The 15,524-nt window shown below is 48.6% G+C and overlaps 1 protein-coding gene across 6 annotated transcripts in view; it reads left to right on the top strand.

Moving 5' to 3' along the window:
* The first annotated feature begins 6,409 nt into the window (after window positions 1-6,409).
* LOC116997531 (sodium/calcium exchanger 3) overlaps window positions 6,410-15,524 on the top strand; it is a 110,377-nt gene continuing 101,262 nt past the window's right edge. For 3 of the 6 annotated variants that reach the window (XM_033062400.1, XM_033062396.1, XM_033062398.1), the window contains exon 1: window positions 6,411-6,992. The gene's annotated coding sequence lies outside the window, so the exon portion shown is untranslated. Of the gene's footprint in view, window positions 6,993-15,524 lie in introns of all 6 variants that reach the window. The other 3 variants (XM_033062395.2, XM_033062399.1, XM_042779382.1) reach the window with 3 other exon arrangements.

Raw genomic sequence — 15,524 nt, 5'->3', positions numbered from 1 at the left:
GAATGGTAGAATTTTTATCTTTATCCAGAATTTGTTATCCCAATTGGACAGTGCTAGCAAGGTCTCTAGCTGTGATATTTGGTAACATCCCCCGAAGTCGGGGACCTTCAGCTTTGGCGTTTTGCATGCTCAAAGTGGAGACAAGTCATAGGGTGAAGCCCTGTTTGCCAGCCTGCCAGAAGCTGTTCTGAGGTCAAGGGAGGGGCACCCTCAGCCACACCAGCACTTGCTGCCCACAAGCTGAGCACCCACAACCCCACTGCATGTGAAGGTGGGCAGCTACAGGACGGCTGTAGGAGACTGAGTTCTCAGGAACTGAGAGCTAATTTAGGGATTACATGCTCCTGCTGTGCTGTCCACAATGTAACACAACCCCAAACTCTTCATTAAGGCACAGTTTTGACCTGTTAGCAAACATGCTGGCCAGGGGGTGACTTAACCAGAATGTGAAGGCACAGGAAGCAGAAGGAAGGGTTTGAAAGGGGTGTAAGAAAACCAGCCTGTGTGCAATGTATGGCTGAAGCACCAGCTACTGCTCTGGAATCACTGTGAATCGTCCTCTCCATGAAGCACTGGCTTCGTTTAAGAGACATGGGTTTTTTTTTTTTCTTTTCATGCTATTAGCCAGCATGTGGTGCAAGAAGCAGAAAAAAACACCTTGGTGCCAGTGTTTAACAGTGTTTAAACCAGAGTGGTGGTGGTGCAATTGATTTTTATCTTTGTTGGGTTTCAAAATCAATGAAATATGAACTTTTCCCATTGATTTTTTTGAATTCAAAATTATTTTGGGAAACTGTTAAATGAATTGACAACTTTGTGAGCTAAATCCTCTTCTATGCTTTGTAAGACACGTGTGAGAATCCATCAGAATGTGCTGCTGTGCTTACAGGGCTCTTTCTTGCCATGTTAATACTTGTTGCTGTCTTCTGTCATACCAAACTTCTTTCTCTGAGGCCAGGTTCCTTGGTGAGAGTGGGGTAGGAGCAGATTCAAGGCACTGCTGTAATCTGAGCCTCATACTCTTGTTCTGTACCTGAGGAAATGTGTGTGTCTCTAGCAGTGTTGGTGCTGGTTGCTTATTAGTAGTCACTGCAGTTGAAATGGCCTTTTTGAATGTGCCCCTTGTCCTGGCACATAGCCTGATGCTGTAAGCCCCAGAGTCCCATTGGTCCTTCCTGGAAAAAAAGCCCTCAAAAAACATTTAACCTAGTTTGTAATGGAGTTGCTATTAAGCTATTGCTCGAAGACACCAAAAATAAGGGAAGTCTCAGAGTTCCTCAACCTGAGAAGGTCCCCCTGACCACCACCCATGGATGGCAGTTAAAATGCTGAAAAAATTCCCTTTGAATGAGTCTTGTTTCCTGCCTCAGGACACACTAGCTTGCCAGGCCAAACCCCAGGGTGTTTGTCCTGAGCAGAGGGTATGCTCCACTACAGATGGCCACTTCTGTGCAACCTGCAGTGGTCAGTCCATGCACCATGGATCAACACTGTTTTTGAAGCCAATGCTAAAATGGAAAACTTTGGAATGAACATCTGTTCTGGATTCCTCCATGATCAAAATCTGGCTGTGGGGTGTTGCCCTCATTTTCCACTGTCAAGTAGAGTCTTTGGAAGATGTTACTTGTCATCAGAAGTTTTCAAGGGTTTGACTTGCCCTGAACTTTCAGTGACTAGTTGCTATACATAGTTAGGTTTTTTATTTTTTGAGGATTTCTGCATAGTGTCTGAATGCTGCCTAAAGTTTCTTTAGGTCTGTGTTCCCTTGCACAGAAAACCCTTGGCAAGCCCAGCCCAGGACATGCTGGTGATATCAGTCACCTGTGTGGGGGCTTATCTCTACATTACTCTGCAATCATTAGTGAGGATGAGTGCACAAAGAGTCACCCTTCCTTATAAGCCAGACCTGAGGAAGGTGGCCTCTGACCCCAGACTTAACATCTTGGGAAGCTCTGCAATGAGACTAGAGGATCTTATTGCAACCTACAGCTGTCACAGACACATCTGTGAGTCAGAAAGTTTAAACCCATAACTTTCTCCTTTCTGAGCAGTGCACAAAGGATACACGAAGAATCCCTACCCACTTGTGGCAAGCCCCCTGTCTACTAGGACCTGTGGAGGAAACGTCCCCTGGTTATGAGGATGTGCCATGAAAAGGGCATGGACTGTCCCAGGTGTCCCATGACTTGTTTGATAAGAATTTGCACACTGTTGTGTGTAAAGCCCAGCTTGGCTTTCAGAGCTCTGTTTGCAAAACAGGCTTTCATGGGAGGAAAAAAAAATGAACAGAATTTTACATTTGAACTGGGTTCATTTGCTCTGTAATCATGGATAGGCTTGAAGATGCCTTCTATTGTGGCTCCTTTCCTCTTTTGCCTAGAAAGTAATTTTTTCTCAGATTTCGAACTTCATTTCAAGGCTCTGCAAATGCATCATACTAATAAAATGTCACATTATCTCATCCATTCTGACACAAATGTGAGCAGGCACCTGATGAAAGCTGATAAGGGAGGAAAAGCAAAGCTATAGAAAAATAGCCCAAAACGTAACACAGGTTCACCAAGATCAGATTTTGAATGAGAGAAGGGGGCTGTGCCAGGCCCTTTCACACAAACTTGAGGTCAGGAGCAGTCAATCTGCTTGTATTCAAGGAAAAAGGGCTGATACGGTGTTTGTTTCTTTCTTATATCTAGTCTAAATCAAATTCTTGGGTCATTAGGCAAAGGGCCAAAAGATTGCAGGAGGACAGCAGTGGTGGGAGCAATTCCTGAAGCTTTGCTCAGCTAGAAGTTTTTCAAGGATGAGCCAAACCTACAGCTCACCATGTCTGCCATAATAAAACAATAAGATGGCCCTATCCACCTGAAATTCTGGATGGTAACTGTGTGAAATTCTTACCTGTATGTGTGAAGTACATTGCAGGTGAATGAAGGGGAAAGAACAGGTCCCTTCAGACTCAACCAACACACTCCCAGAGTTTCCTCTGGAACCTGTAGGACACTGGCAGGTTTTTATGACAATAGATGCTGTTGGCCTGGCAGGGTAAGTCAATGCCTGTTATGCACATTGTCTTTAACAGCAGCACTGCTGTTGAGTACATTCTGCTGTCAGGATCTTTATTATCAGCATGGTTGCCAGCAGAAGGCTGAAGTCATGGAATACCAAAACTATGGATTAGGTAAAAAAAACCTCTAGTTTTAGGTGGACAAGGAAAGGAAGAGCAAAACCTCAGTTTCTTGTTCTGCTTCAAATCTCAAGAGCCTGGAGACAGGTTTGAGAGAAGTATTTGAGGTTCTGATGGTTCATGGGAAAAGTCCCCACACTTTTATGAAAAACTTCTGTACTGTGCGGGTGACTGATCACTGGAACAGTTGCTCAGAGAGTTTGTGGAGATATCCAAAAGCCATCTGTACTCAATCCTGAGTGATGTGCTCTAGAGGTTGGACCAGATGACCTCCAGTGACCCATTCTAACCCTACCTATTCTGTGCTCTTTTAATATACCACTGTTTGGTAGAATTCTAGTGGTTTTGGGTTAGAATCATACAAGAGTTTAAGTTGGAAGGAATCTTTTAAAGGCATCTAGTTCCAGTCCTCTGCAATGAGCAAGGACGTCTTCAACTAGATCAGGTTGCTCAGAGCTCCATCCAACCTGACCTTTAATGTTTTCAGGGACGGGATGCCTATCATCTCTCTGGGCAACCTGGGCCAGTATTTCACTGCCCTCCTTGTAAAAAACTTCTTTCTTATATCTTAATCTAAACCTGCCCTCTGTCAGTTTCAGACCATTAGCTCTGGTCCTTAGGTGAGATGACACTTGAAACATCAAGTGATCTTGGTAGTCACTAAAAACTAATATCCATGCTTGTTTAGTGAGATTGTGCTCAGGAATTTGAACACCCTGTATTTTAATTGATAAAGCTAATATAAATAAGAGGTGGTTGGTTTTTTGTGACGTTTTGAGGGTTTTTTAAAATTTTTAAATGGTATTTTTATAGAAACAATTTGGTTCCTTTCATCTCAGGTTACTACTTTGCAAGAACACCTTTAAGACTAAGGAGATAAAAAATTTCATATACTCCCTCTTGTGATAAAAAATTTCTGCCTGAGCTGAGCAACCTAAGATCAGGTCCATATGGAAGGAAAGAGGGAAATGCCTGGGAGCGTTTCTGAAATGTATTAGGCATGATTTTATGTACTGGGATGAGGTGAAATGAAACATCTGTGTACCATAAAGAGCTCTGTCTGTCTTAAGTTATTGTCAACTGTAAATTTGTGTATTGCCCCCAGGGCTTGCTCCTGCTGATGAGCATTTTCTACTGCAGTTCCTCAGCTCCAGACCCACTCTTGCTGAGCCTTAAATACAAGCAGTTGTTTGAAGCTGCCTGATGATGAGCTGTGGGTTGGCAGAGTTTCCCTGTGCCAGCTGGGGTGGTTTCCTTTGCTTGGTGTTGGAGGTGACTGGAGAGCTGCCACCCTTGGGGGCTGTTCTCCCTGGCAGGGGTGTGAGGTTTGGAGGTGGCCACCTGGAGATCAGGTCACACTGGCCAGTGCCAGAGTCCCTGCATCCACGCAGTCAGGTTTCAGCCATTGATGATGTGCTGTTGATTTTATGTGTTGATGTCAGTAAGGGTTCTTCTGCAGCTTGGGTGAGACTGCCAGGCACTTAAATGCCATGGGCCACACGTACACGTGTGCCTGTGCTCCCCCAGGCAATGGGAAGCCCTTCCCCTCCCTGGCATCACACAGGATCATTATTGAGGGTTGCAACCCTGTGCAGGGCTGGTGAGCACCCTGAGGTCAGGCACTTCCACATATGTTAGATCTTGCCATGTCTCCTGGCCCATGTTTCTACCTGGTAAGCTGTCTTGCTGGGTTATTTGAGGACACTTGGAGTGGCAGGTGGCATTTAGGGATGTAAAAGGCTGAGTCTGGGACCCACAAGGTGTTCTGCCACCATCTTTGGTACTGCCATATTGTACTTATTTGCAGCAACTCTGTCCCCTTGTGGCCTCCTCCTGCTGTTTGTCCGTCCTGGACTTCCATGCCCTGCTCTAACTAATAACACTGAGTAGCCAGACCAGAACGGATAATTGCTGTTCCAGGTCTCTGGATCTCTTCTGTGCTGAGGTGTGGAGCCAGGGGTTACTCTTATTATGGAGCCGTAACTAGAATGTACTAGATGACTTTCAGGGCCTTAGTGTCTGTGCTGTCCTACAGGGGACCACAGCCTGTTTGCAGCATTTCTTACCCACTTCTGGCAGCATGAAGCCCGTGCAACTCTCTGATGTGTCATCCTCCCAGTAACTTGGTAGTTCTGCCCTTTCCTTGTCTGTCTTTGTGTGTCTCTGCCTGGCTAAGGTAAAAGTTCTTGCCCAGCGTAGGACTCAGGCTCAGGTTTCTCGTGGCAGTTTATTCAGCTGCTTTTGACAGGGATGGTTTGCACTCGCACATGTGCTCAGGTCTCACCAGAAAGCTTCTGGGCCTTCATCACCTCAGGGGGTATGGGGAATCACAGGGGACAAACAGTCTGGGGACAGCTTCTCTCTGGAGAATGAACAGACCATTCTTTGCTGGGATAGCCCAGTGTCAGGGAATGTTGCCTTGTAAGTACCTGGGCTTTAAAGAACTGAGAAGCCATGCCAGAAGGTAAATCTCCTGGAGGCACATGTCTGCCCATAGCTGCTGTAGTAAAAACAGAGGGGATCCTAAGGGGAGACAAATGTGTGTGCAAATACCATTATGTGTTTTGTGTGAGGCATAAATGTACTGCTTTGTTCCATGGTCCTGGAAACCAGCCCCCAGCAGTCTTCTGCCAAAGTCAAATAGCAACTTTGGAGGCAATGTGGTTTTTTACCTTAAAATGATTTGCTGTCTCACAACTTGTTATTTGACTTCGGTTAAAAAAAAACCAACTGGGTGGTTTCTGCAAGCACAAACTAAAGCATGCAGCTTCAAATGGATACCAGGACCAACTCTGCCTGTGTAATTATATTGCCTATATTTAATCTCTCAGAAGTGTTTGGCAGATGCTTTAAATTTCAGATATGCAATCAGTATCTTCTCTGAGGCACAGCTACCATGTTATTCCCCTCCCTTGCTTGAAATACACGAAGTCAAGTCAATAGACTTGGATGTTACAGGAGTGATCCCGCTCAGTGAGTGCATATCTCTATCTGTGTATACCGACGGAGAGCTCGTAGAGGTGTGTGCGCGCGTGTTACATGCAGGACGTGCTCTGCCTTTATTTATTTTGGAAAGGGTTTGCCTCGGTTTCGCCGTGCCTCGCTTTAAACGATCCGAAAATCCCCCCCTGGATTCAGAGGAATAAATATGCATGGCTTGTAATTCTGTTGCAGCGCTCGCTCCCAGCTGATAGGTGACGTGGAGTTTGGAGGCTCGCAGATTGGCTTTTTGATTTGGCTTCTTGCTGCAGTTGTGCAAACCTCGCAGGCTCCCAGAAATCAGGCTCAGCGCTTTGCCGTGCACCGTAATGCTGGGAAACCTGCACCGAGCCCCGATGGTGTGAGCGCGGGAGCGGGGGAAGCCCAGCAGATTCAGTGGCAATCTGGGGTACAATCCATTTTCTCTTCCCCCCTCCCTCGACCCCCATTCATCTCCGTCCTCCTCGCCCTCCTCCCTCTTCGCCAGATCTCCCTTCCCTCCCCAAACTCCACCGCACGGAGCTGAAGATCAAGGCTGGTGGATTTATCAACATTTTACCTCCACCCCCACCCCCTTTTCCAGATGCACCTCCCCGCTCTCCCTGACAGCTGCAAAAGGGAGCACAGGTTTTGTGGCGAGCGAGGCAACTTGGACTGACATGCAAAGGCGAACCCCCCCGTACCCGCACACACCGTCGGTGAATCACCGGGAGATGCGATGAGCTCCCTTTAGGAACCGGAAGGATTTGTGTTGGGGAGCCAGTGCAGCCCCCCCTCCCCATCCCCCAGCCCGACCCTCCAAAAAAAGTCAGGAAAGCCGCCAGAAGGGGTAAGTAAGGGGGTGCCACCCCCGCTCCGTGGGAGACGCGGGGCTGGCGGGCAGGTGTCCTGCTGCCGATCGGGGCTCCATGCCTTGCACGCGAATGGCCGTGGAGCGGGGGGTGCTGGCGGCTGGGGGGACGAGAGCTCCCTGCAGGCTCATCTCCCGGGATAGCGGGGGGAATTAGCGTTGCCCAGGCGCGGGGAGCTCGCTTCATTCCCGCTGTGTTCGCGGCGCCGTGGCGGCTCCGTGCCCGTGTGTGTGTGAGGGGGTGCGTGTGTGTGCGCTGCGGAGGGAGGGCTCTGCCTACGGCGCGGAGCGGGCGCTGCGGGGTGGATGCGCGCCGGGGAGGGGGCGCCGGGCCGGGCCGGGCCGGGCGCTGCGGGGCCGGGGCCTGGCGGAGCGGGCGGGCTCCGGCGGGGCGTGCGCGGCGGGAGCTGCCCGGTCCCGCGGCCGCCCCGGGATCCCTCCCGCCGCCGGGCGGGGGTGCCCCGGTTCGGCGGCGCGGCGCGGCCCGCAGGGATGCCGGGGAGCCCGGGGGGGTGGCTCTGCGCGGGGCTGCCAGGCGGGGGAAGCGGCTCTCATGCAGTGCTATAAATTTCCTTTATTTAAACCCCCACACACACCCTTTAAATTTATTTTTTATTTTTAAATAATTATTTTTTCTTCTGCCGGGAGAGGCCGGGCCGGGCCATCCCCGGCCGTGGGGCGGGGGTGCCGGGGCCGCCGTCCTGGGCAGCTGTCGCGCTCCGTCCGCCAGGGCCGGCTTGTTTACCCCGGGTGTCAAATATAGCTGCTGCGCCAGGCGCTGCCCTAAATAGGGCACGGGGCCGCCGGCAGCCCCGCAGCCCCCATGGCAGGGGGACAGCAACTCTACACACACACATGCACACGCCTGAGAGCTGACCTAAATGTGGGCTGCTTTTGTACTCTACCTTTCTCCCAGCCTTGCTTCAGGGCTTCATGTTTTTTCACCTGTGTCTAAAGTGTCGATCACCCTGGGTGAGAGATGAAACCATTGCAGTTGGGTTTGGGGTTTTTTTACTGTTATTCTAAAACCTGAGGCCGTAGCCATTTACCCCTTTGCCTCCACCAATGGAGCTGTAGTTTAATGATCGGGTTCCTGACTTTTTGAGTTGTTCCTTGGCTTGTTCTGGGGATTTTACCCTAAAAATCTGATTGAGATTTAGGGGGAAATGCTGGAGGGACAGTCAGGGTGACAAGGGATGCCTTACACACATCTCCCCCCTCTTCATGTATGTTCCTTTAATTCTGCACATCCCTTTGTAAAGGAAAAGAGTGGTTTTATTGAGCTGGTTTTTTATTTCTGGAGATGACAGGACTGGAAGACTTAGGTAACAACAGCACCTCCCCATTTAGGAGCACTCATCCTGTGGTCCCTGCAAGACTGGTGGGACACCCAGGACAGCAGCAGAGCTGGCTTGGGGGGACACAAGACACAGAGTGGGGATACAGAAGCCTTGAAGGTGCTCTATAGGTTCAGTGCAGCGGGGAGAGGCATCACTCGCCCATGCCACAAGCATTTCTAGGGAGTCCCTGATCCTGCTCCATCTACTGCTGTTGCAAGCATTTGTTTACCCTGATCATGGTTTAGCTGAGAAAGTCACATTTGGTGCTCATGTTTGTGTTTCTGTGTTCAACTGGAACGAGACTTGCTTCCTGAATAGAAGTAGTGAATTGGAAAAGAGCATGTCCAGCTACTGCCGAGGGCTGGCTGGGGAGGAGCAGGAGCAGCCCAGGAGCTCTCAGTTCTACCATGAGTGTGCAACATGAGGCAAATTGGCTACCCCGTGTACTATCAACCAATGTGGGGAAGGAGATGACTGATGGGTGTAGAGAGCCTTAGGCAAAAGCTGCAGTACAACAGTCTGGTTTCTTTTCCTTAAAGCCAAATGTGAGTCCTGCTCTAGTAAGTGTGTAGTAAGTGGGTAGTTTAAACATTGTTCAAATGCCCAAGGTAGGAGAGACTGTAGTAATCCTACTGCTGGGCACCTAAGTGGGGGCAGTGGAAATGCAAGTAAGCTTCAGGTCTTTTGCTTACCTCGTGTGCTGCTAGGCACGTTTCAGGTCCTGGATCTCATTTGTATCATTAATGGTATTTTTCTTCCTGCGTGAGGATTTGGTAAGGATATGTTTACAATAACTAGTGGGTGACAGGGTGCGAGAGGGAAGGCAGATATGTAGCCACCCCAACACCCCTCTGTGCTGCACTCACTTTTGCAGGGATCCTGCTCTTGCTCTGCAAAGCTGCCACCTGACAGGATGGCACCTGGGATGGAAGATGCCATCATCAGGTGGGATAGGGATAGTCCTTTCCATTGCCCTGGGAAGCTTTCCACAGTGTGGGAAACAGTCTTCAACACCAGCACCCAGAACAGGAGAGCACTTGTGGAGTAGTACCAAGCACAGCCTGGGTCACACACTGTTTTGTGCTCCACAGGCTCTTGCTGGGCCAGTGTAGAGCAAGAGCTGCCCTGTCTGATTCAGATAGGAGCACACTGTGTTGTTGGCAGTCATGGGCAATTGTTCTGCATGGCAATCCTAGGATGCTCAAGGCACTGCTCTTCAGCTTGGCTGACTTGGAGGAAGGAAAGAGGTACCCACAGATTAATCCACCCTTCCTGCTTCCTCTGCTTTCCTCTGAAATTGGTGGGTTTGACGTTAGAGGAAACTGGTCCTCTGCATAGCTCCATAGCAGGTGCTGTGGTTCTGCAGGTTGGACAGGTAGAGAGATTGCTAAGGGCCTAGGCCGACCTACTGCTGTGTTGTGCCTGATCCCACACGTGCCTGATCCATTGTTTTTGAAGGGTCTTTCCTGTGAGAGGCATCCTCTATCCCCAAGGCAGGGCAAGGAAACAACAGCGTGTGTCAGCATTTTTATTAGAAACCAAGTGAAGATGTATTCCCTTCGCCAATATTTCCAAGTGAAGCACTATACAGATAAATGGTCTGTCTGTCAGCGTTTTGTTTGCTTGTTTTAAACAAACAGCATCAGTCTCCTCCCCTAAGCTTCCCCAATGACCAAGTGGCGTTGACAAATAGTTCCTTGTTCTTTGTTGCTGTCATGTTTCAGATGCCTTTCATGTGCTTCACAGTTAAAAAGATGGCTTTGATTGCTGGCCAATTTTTTTTTTATAAACCAGGCAGTAATATTTAATTCTGTATTAAAAAAAAAAAAGTGAAGGAAATTAAATTACAATGACAAAAACATCTTCTTAATAGGAAAACGAAGTCTCTGAAGCCAGGAAATTGATAGTTGTGATGCTTCATCTACCATCACCCACTGTGTTGAGGTATTGTGGCATAGATTAATGCTGTTGTTGATTTACCGTTCAGATAAGGGTAACTCCTAAAGGCATCAGCCTGGTTGGGGGCCCGTGTTTCCAAGCGCCATACAGATGTCTAGTAAATTGAAGTCTTTGTCCTGAAGAGTTTCATGCCTTGAGAGATACATGAGATGACAAGCTGTTCTTGGGGCACCTTTGAAACCCCTGTATTGCTGAGCTTGTGGTCCTGAGTTTGCTGATTTCAGTACCAGGGGGCTGTGGGGTTGGGGGCTGAAGAGGAGCTCCAGGTCCCTGCTTACCTGCAGAATGAGATCCAGGAACCACTCAAGTCTCCTGCAGCTTCAGTGGGCTTCTGGGCTGCTCGAGGACTAACATGGTATAGACTGTAGCTGGCTTCTCCCCCTCTGCCTTAATGCATTAAACTGCAAGCTGTGGTTGAGGGCCATGGCAGATGTGAGCGCATGAAGCTCAGCACGATGGCCTCCCAACCTCCCCACAGGCACTTCTGTCACAGGGTTTTGCAGGAATAACAAAGCATGAGGTGGCAGGGAGGTGTCATGCCGTTCTGAAAGTAGCACCACCACCCCATCTTGGCAGTGTCCCAATGAGACCCAGGTGCCATTGCTCCTGCAGTACAGCATCATAAAGTAATTAGTTTTCCCCGTAAGACATTTATAAATAGGTGATGATCTTGCCCCCATGCTCCTTCAACTCGCAATTTTCTGGTAATTCTGTCTTTAAATCTGCTTGCTGGAGCCTTTGATCACACAGCTGAGCTGTCATTGATGTCTCTGACAGTTGACATCATGGGAGAGAAGGGAGCTTAGGGCTCTTAACATTACTTTTATGATATCTTGTTTTCTAACGAAACACTCCAATGAGGATTTTCCATCATAATAAAACAGTGAGCTCTTCCAGAACACTCAGATTTAGGGAGAAGCTTCTGTTTTTATTCACTAGCAGATTATTTTAAGGCTACAAAACTGAGCTTGCTCTGTTTGCTGCCTTCTTGTACTCTGCTGTCTTTTTACCTAAGCCTCCTAACTCAGGACAGCAGCAGAGACATCCAGGTCAAGAGCAATCAGAAATACTAAATATCTTGTGCTGCTGGGCATGTTTTGCAAACAGTGAGGTGTCAAAGAGTTTTAGGAACTATAGACAGATGAGACTGCATTGCCATTGCTTTCATCTCCCCTCTCCTAGGCTGGTACTTGGAGACAGTCTCAAAGCAAACAGCAGCATCACAGAATACAGTTTTAATCAAAAGAAGTGTAGTGATGCAGGGATGTACCTGCGAGAGGGCACTTAGATCTGACTGCTGAGGCTGTGTTGAAGGTGACATGTCCAGGAATGAACGTGGGACTCCAGTGCTGACAACACAAGGTGCCCCGGTAGTGTGCTCATGTGCTGCATGCTGGTGAAAGCTGGTTTCTATCCTCAGAGTAGGGGTGGAAGCAGGGAGGGTTAGAGCGTGTCTGTACCTCGCTCTGCAGTCAGGCTGCAGCTCACTCTGGATGTGTCCTAACTCCCTTCAGTGTGAGTAGAGCTAGGAGAAAGTCTGTCACCAGAGTCCAGGCAGGCTGTGAAATCCATCGCTGCCCCAGAGCCACAGCTCCCCACACATAAATTAGCAAAGGCAGCACTGCCTCTGCCATGCACAGGTGAGGGCACTTGGAATAATGTTCTGCATGAAGAATCTGTCCTTTTGCTCTCCATACTGTTTACTGTCAGGAAAATTTGTCTTGGGTGATTAAGACATGGATGTCTTTGTTTACCAACTTGAGGGAGGCCTTCCATGTTGGGAAGCAGTATCTTGATGCTGAGCTTCAAGTTCACCTTAACAAGCACCTTTATCCTCTTCTCTGCTTTTGGTTGGGATTATGCAGTGACTCTTGAACACACATGTTAGTTGGGAGAAATGGAGGCAGAGATATGTCTCTGCCCTTACATTGCAGGACAAGGCTGTCCCACGGTCCAGGAGGTGTTACAGGATTCACTGCTGCAAGAGGCAAACCTGCCTCTGTCCATGCAGCTAATGCATTTGCCACACTTGTCATCCAGACCTTGTTTTCTGCAGCTTTCCCACCATGGCTGCTTGTTTCTACTCCTGTCCCACCCCTGCAGGATACTGGCACAATGGCATGTGTGCCCAGTTGGTGGGTTCTGCTTGTTTTTCTGCCAGATTCCTGGTCCTTATTCGTGCCCTAACCATGCAAACATTTATGCCAATAAAAAGGGGAGCGCTAGAGCAGAGTGGTAACAAATGACCAGAGGTGGAAAATGTTCAGGTTGGCTTAAGAAGCCCTGCTTCCACCTGTGAAGCTTCTGCCTGAATTGCCTGCAGCAGTTAAGGCTTGGAGTTGGTTCAGCCTTGAAGTCTGCGCTTGATGAAACGGATAGTACTGAATGCAAATTAGTTGCAAAGAATCTAAGAGTGATGGGGTCTGCAAAACACTTCTTAAGCTATTAAGAGGCACAAAAAGCAGGAAAAAAAGAGACTAAATAATTTTTAATATAAAATCTTCTCAAGAATATGCACAGGGGTTGATCCTGATTAAAAAAAATCAGAAAGTCTAGGCCAAGCTATTTCTCAGATGCAACATGCCAAATGGACTCAGGTTTTTCAAGAAGAGAATAAAATGAGAACTTCCCCTCTGCTCTCAATTCTTTCAAGTCCCTTGAAAGCTTCACACTAGCACTCAGCGCTTCATCAACAGCAATCTCTCCATGTTGAAGCCTCCAGACTGCATTCCCTGGCAGTGCAAGAGGGAGCAGTGCCAACTGTTTTATTAGGTTTGCACCCACAGAACCCACTAGCAGGGGAGGACCTGGCTCCTTGTCCTCATGGGACCGTGGCGGGCTCGGTTTGTGCTGCCGCCCTGCGCTCCCCGTGGGTGCTGAACTTGTCCAGTGTGAGAGTCCCGGGGAGGCTGCTGGCCTTGGTGCTAACTGGGGCCCCGTGTGAGGAGCCAGGACCAGAGTGAGGTGGAGCTCTGTGGTGTTGTCCTCAAAGTGTGAGGCAAGGTGGGTCTCTGTATACTTTTCCCTTGTGAAGGATTCTCATCGGGGATAATGACTTGCTGGTGCTTTTGTTTTGGCAGCCCCTAAGCAAGAACGAGCCTTTCAAAGCTTTTGTCATAGGAGGCAAGCAGAGGGAATGCTGCTGGGGTTAGCCATGATGGGGTATTCTCCTGGATGAGCAGTTTGGAGATGGGTGGACTAGACACTGGCCTCACATAAATTACCACCCACTCTGATACTTTAAGCCTCATTTTTTTCCCTTTCATTTTAACCTTCCAGAGTAGTTTCAGGTTCACTTCTTCTAGTAAATGTTTCCTCTTCTCTTAAATAATCCATCTCCCCAAAGCTGACCTGACAGATGTTTCCCCCGCAGTGACCCTGCTCACACAGCACACTTCATGAAACCCTGGCTTCCATGGGGAAATGCAGCACCAGCAGTGACCCTGCTGGTGTCCCAGCTAAAAATAAAGCCTGTCCCTCCTGGCAGTGTTGGGGTTTGCTTTTAAGTAGGTAGGCAGTTTTACCCATTGGCTGCAATGTGCTCTTGTGCCAGGCAGAAGGCACAGCTTAACCTTCAGAGCATGCTGGAGCTGTCTCCCCTCTGGGGAATCACACCAGGAGGCTGAAGGTGAGAAGATGCTCTGCTGCACTTGGTGCACCTACGTCACTCCCAAAAATCTGCTGGCTTGCCTGCTGCCTGTCTAGATCCATCTCTTTGCTATTTGTGCATCCTAGTGAGTCACAAACTCCCCTCCTTTCCCCAGCTGTGGTCTTCTTCTACCTCTGCTTTTCCTTCTGAAATATATAGATTTCTTCATGATTCTCAGTAACTGCCCCAACTCCTGACTTCCCTCAAAAACTTCATGCCTTCTAGCTTCCCAGTGTTCTAACAGCATGGAGCTCCTTTTGGCTTGGTTGACCACCTCTATCCCTCAGACCAAAGCTAATTTCCCAGAGAAGGCTAAGGGAGGGGACGTGGGAGTTATGTTGGGCAGTATTCCAGAGACCTCATCTACTTACCATTGAAAAGAGATCATGGAGAGGTGGTCTGGTCATAATTTGTCAAAGGTCTTTTGTGCTTATTCTTTTACCTATTCATGTCACTGACCTAAATGCAACACTGATGGTGGCTCTCTGTGGGATAACACTCTTCCTCTCCCATTTCTCCTCACTTCCTGGTGTTGGGGGACTGGTGCTTCTGTTTTGGCAAAGCACTTGCCTGTGATTTGTGACAGGTTTCCCAGATGACGAGAGTTGCTGTCATCAGCAGTGTCAGGAAGAGCTGGGTTCAGGACACCACCTCAGAAGTGTGGCTGAGCATGAGAGGCTTTCTGGGCTGAGGCAGGAGGGGTAGGGAGTGAGTGTTGAGTAAGGGTGTGAAAACAGGCTGTTTATTCCCACCTCAGCTGTTGCTCAAGTGAGTCCTTCATTGAAACTTGCAGCAAGAGCGGGACCCTGCAATTTTCTTGCCATAGCAGCGTCTTAGGAGAGATTTGGGTTTGAAAGCAAGTTAAATACATCTCAGTTTTAATCTTTTCTGTGCAGAAAAGCATGAAAAATAATTTCTGCTGTCCCTGAAGGGAACTCAAACTCCTGAGTGAAACTGATGGCTATATGGGACTGCTAGGATCCATAACGGAGGCTATGTCCCTCAGTGGCAGGATAGAAGCTGTCCTCTCCTTTTGCCCTGGTGGCTTAAATAGATTGTGCAGTGAGTGCTGCATGGGATGAGGATGCTATCCAAGCACACACATTAAGCCGGTGACTCCTGTCATTTTACCTCCAGGATGAGGCACTTCATGTGCTTATCCAAGGTGACACTGGGCACATGGTGGAGGAAGAGACTCCAAGCCTTGTGTTCTGCAGTCTGGGATTGTGGGGAGAAGGAGAATTTTCTGCTTCTCTTGTCTGGTTTCAGTGCATTTGGCTGAAGTGGTCATCTCCCATGACTCAGCTGCTGCTCCTGTTGGCAGGACTAGTTGTAGCAGATTTGAGGCCAGCACGGAATATTGGAAAGAGGGAGGAACCATGGCAGGATGGACAGGAATATAGTTGTATGGAGGAAGGGGGAAGATGCCCCCCAACTGCTGTGTGTGACATGGGTTGTGAAGAAGAACTAGATGAAGTTTACCTTTTGGAGGTTTCTGTTGTATGAAATGCTGCCAAAGTTCCTAAGGCATCTCCTTCAATAGAGTAAGCTGGCTCTGCTGAC

The sequence above is a fragment of the Catharus ustulatus genome, chromosome 6, assembly GCF_009819885.2.
Source record: "Catharus ustulatus isolate bCatUst1 chromosome 6, bCatUst1.pri.v2, whole genome shotgun sequence".
NCBI lineage: Eukaryota > Metazoa > Chordata > Aves > Passeriformes > Turdidae > Catharus > Catharus ustulatus.
Note: the sequence above shows the minus strand (reverse complement) of the source record. Positions and strands in the feature narration are given on the sequence as shown.